Genomic DNA, 4461 nt, shown 5'->3' on the forward strand with positions numbered 1-4461 from the left:
ACTGATTTCTGCTCTGGATTTTATTATTTTTTGTCATCAACTGCTTGTGGACTTTGCTTGTTCTTCACAAAGTTTTGAGTTGCATCAGTAAGCCATTTATATGGGTTTTTTTTCTTTAATGAAGGTATGTAGAGGTGTAAATTTCTCTTTTCTCTGCTTGCTAGTGTGTCACAAAACACTTTGTTATATTTTTTTTCATTTAGTTCAGGGATTTTTTTTTCATTTGTTTCTTAATTTCTTTTTTGATGCCTTCATCATTTAGTAATGAATTGTTTAATACCCATGAGTTTGTATGTTTACTGGAAGGTTTAATTGGGGGGGTATTGGATTGAAACTGAACAGTATTTTACTTATTTACTTTTTTAATTATATGTTTTTACTCACATATAGAAACAAATGTTATAGGATACATGTATATATTGTGTCATTCACATTAAATATAAATGTATCTCTTCAAACATTTGTCATCTCTTTATGGAAAAAACATTTCAAATCCTTTCTTCTGTACTTTTGAAATATATAGCACATTGTTGACATCTTTAGTCATCATACAGTCTTAGTCCCCACACCCATTCATCTGTCTTCCTCATCATCTCTTTCTCCTTCTGCTCTCCCAGGACTCTGGTAACTACTATGCTATTTTCAGTTTCAGTGAGATCAACTTAATATTCTACATATAAAAGAAATCATTCAGTATTGACTTTCTGTGATGGCCTATTTCATTTAACATAATATCTGTAGTCTGTGCTGCTGCCGAAAACCATGTAGAAGTCTGTGATCTGTGCTGCCACTGGTTGTTATGGGCAACTACTATGCTATTTTCAGTTTCAGTGAGATCAACTTTCTATTCTACATATAAAAGAAATCATGCAGTATTGACTTTCTGTGATGGCCTATTTCATTTAACATAATATCTGTGGTCTGTGCTGCTGCCGAAAACCATGTAGAAGTCTGTGGTCTGTGCTGCCACTGGTTGTTATGGGCAAGGAAGCTTCTTTTGCAGTGGTATCTATGACTGCTGACTCATAATTGAGAATGAGAGACTTTGAAGGCTTCTGTGAAAACTTCTCCCTACCCCCACCTTGCAAAAGAAAGAAAAGTTTAGAAAGGAAGCCAATAAAGAGAGTACTTTAAAAAATGTGATAGAGATGATGAAGTGTAGACTTCACAATTGACTCCTTCTGGAGTGGTAGGGGAGCAGAACTCAGTTATCTTTAAAGGGATGGCCACTGGGAGTTTGACCGTGCTCCAATGAGCATTTGGACAACATGAAATGGACGAGGTGTATTTTTTCTTTCTTACTTACTTTCTTTTTTTTGTGGGGGAAGGCATAAGGGTGGGAGAGCAGAACTTACAGGAATGGAAACCGAGAGTGATTAGGTTACATGTATGGGGTCAAAAGAAGTAAAAGAAGTATGCACACTAGAACCCTATTCAGAAATAGAAAAGAATGAAATTCTATTATATATATATATATATATATATATATATATATATATATAGTGTGTGTGTGTGTGTGTGTGTGTGTGTGTGTGTGTGTGTGTGTGTGATTGTACTATGGTCTAATAGGATGCAAGGAGAGAGTCTAGTATTTTTTAATTTGTAAAGACTTTATATGTCCCAAGATGTGGTCCAGTTTATAATATCCATGTGCTGGTGAGTACTTGTACATTGTTTGACATTTGGATAGAGTAGTGCTTAGTATCCATTATATTCATTGATGTAGCATTTCAGTTAATTCTGGTATTTCTCTTTTGGTATTGTGTCCAGGTGAACTGATTACCCAAGAAAGTGGGTAATCACCAACTTTTAATAAATTGATATTAACTTCTGTCTTAATATGTGACCTATGTTTTTTCTTATGTAGTTTTCATTATACTTTCTTTTCCATGTATACTTATGGTTTTAACCATTACATGCTTTTGGGCATTTCTCTTTTTGGCCTTGTCTATTTTGTGTTCTGAATGTTCCCATATTAATCTTTTGATGTTTTATTTCTTATTTCTGTGAAGGATGTTGTAGGTTTTGATTGGGATTGAACTGAATCTTTAGATCACAATTAGTAGATCAATCATTTTCACAACATTAATTTTAATAATTCATGAGCCAGAGAGATTTTCTTTTTCTAGTGTCTTCCTCAATTGTTTCTTCAGAGTTTTGAAGTTTATCTTGTACAAGTATTTAATTTCCTTGGTTAGGTTTATTGCTAGATATTTTAGTATTTGAAGCTATAATAAACTGTCATGTGTGGATGGTCTCTTTCTCAGTGTGATTGTTTATGCTATATAGAGAGGCTCCTGATGGTTGTAAGTAGATTTGTTATCTTACCATATGGATGAACTCATTGATCATTTGAAGAAAATTTCTAGTAGAATTTTTATGAACTCTTATATGTAATATAACATCCCATGTTAATTTTATTTATTAATTTGTTCCTATTTCTATCCCATTGGTACCCACATCCTATCTTGTTGTTCATGATGTCCCACTCTCTATACAAAGAACTACAGACAATTAAGGAAGAGAAGGGCAATAATTCATCCATGAGGATATTTCCCCTTATTGGCTATCAAATACAAAGTGGTCATACCAATTATAAAAATACAGGCAACACTAATTACACAGTTGATTATATTTATATAAACATGCAATTATAATTAAAGAGAAAGAGACTATGAATTTGAGAGGGAATGAGGAAAGGGATATAGAAGGGACTGGAGAGAGGAAAGGGAAAGGGAATAATGAAATTGTATTTTAATTTTTAAATACATTTTTTAAAAAGAAAGAAAGAAACTGTCACAAATTGCTTCAAGTGACTGGAAGCATTTTTAATATCTACATTATAGTTGGTTTTGACAACTAACAACTGATAAATTCTGCACTGGAAAGCCCGTGACACAGGATGTGGATGGGGCTCCAGGCCGTGTCAGGTTTGAGGAGAGGCTGCAGGTGCCTGGGGAGCAGTGTGCACTTGCAGCACAGAAGAACATAGCAGAGTCCTCAGGCTGGGTGTCTGTGATGTGCAGGGAGAAGTGTTTGGTTTCTTATCCTGTAAAACTATCAGTCTTTGGTCCTGATTTCTTTCAATAGTTGATCGAATGTCAATAATGAGCTTAGGATGCTCTCCTGGTCCTTGCTTATACCAAAGGGAGTAGGAGGAGGCACTGTCTGTGTAAGTGCAGTTGATGACAGCGCTGGCTCCCTCCTGGACTGTCGGGTTGGAAGGAACTGCTCCACCTGCTCTCCTTGGCTCAACTCTATGAAGAGAGATGGAAATAAAGGAGAAAGGTTGTCATGTCATCACTGTCCAGGATTCTCTTTGTATACATTCACTAGAGAAACCCTAAATAAAATAGAGTTCCCCCTGGATGTCTCAGAAAAACCCACAGAGTATTCTAAGTTCCAAACATCATAACTCACCATCCATCTTCAGCCACAGTATCATGAATAAAGTGGAAACATGTGTCTTCATTGTTCTTCCTATTAAATTAAGATCCAGTGTAGTTTGTGATGACTAGCAGGTCAGCTACAGCTTCCTGAGTGTTGTTCTTTTTCAGTAACAATTCTACCTCTTAATCATCCTTTGAGCCACTGAGAAAGTGTCTCTTGTTTTGCCCTAAGCCTGTACAACCAGCATACAAGGAAGAGAATTCTCTCTTCATACTCCCCAGCAGCTAAGGTCTACTACCACCTTATGGTTGTGGTTGCATCCTTTAACATTGAGGCCTCTGTTCTCTGTCCTATGAGGGACTCAGACACATAAAACAGCATAACAACAGGGTCCTAGTGCCGAGAGATCAAGAATGGTATTTATACACATTAGGGATTCTGTTTTCTACCTTTAAGTTTGCCATAGATTATGTATAGTACTTCATATGTAAATGTTTATGCAGGATTTTTAATATATAAAAGTATATTTGATGTATTTGTGTGTTTCTGTGTATATGTGTATGAGAAAGAGAGAGAAAGGGAGAGGGGGAGAGATAAAGGAAGAGAGAGAGAGAGACAGAGAGAGAGACAGAGAGAGTGGGAGAGAGAGACAGAGACAGAGACAGAGAGAGAGAGAGAGAGAGAGAGAGAGAGATTTCTTGTATTTTTTTTTATCTGGAACTGTATTTACAGAGTGCTCAGATCATTCATCAAGGAATTCTTCCTTTCTTGGGGACAGAAAGTTAGCCCAACTTTTGTCCTTGACAGCTATGCAACACAAGTAAATACTTTTTTTTATGTCTCTCCTGCTTTCTCAGTTGCAAAATAACAATGTTCTTTCCATTACAGTGAGATCATGTTGACAATACAGATATGATGTTTGTATGCATGTATCTTACTTTCCAGAGATGATGTCCTGACCTGGAATCACAAATACACATAGGAACTACTCTTTGAAAAGTTCTCAGAAGGCATTTGATCTTGAGGATGCACCATCCATTTCACTCACTCCCACCACATTTAGACTAAATT

The 4461-nt window shown here is 36.0% G+C and overlaps 1 pseudogene; it reads right to left on the reverse strand.

Annotated features, from left to right (window-relative positions):
- Positions 1-2840: 2840 nt before the first annotated feature.
- On the reverse strand, positions 2841-3472 carry LOC127230563 (T cell receptor alpha variable 13-1-like; annotated as a pseudogene).
- Positions 3473-4461: the final 989 nt, after the last annotated feature.

Source organism: Phodopus roborovskii, unplaced genomic scaffold (assembly GCF_943737965.1).
Source record: "Phodopus roborovskii unplaced genomic scaffold, PHOROB, whole genome shotgun sequence".
Lineage (NCBI taxonomy): Eukaryota > Metazoa > Chordata > Mammalia > Rodentia > Cricetidae > Phodopus > Phodopus roborovskii.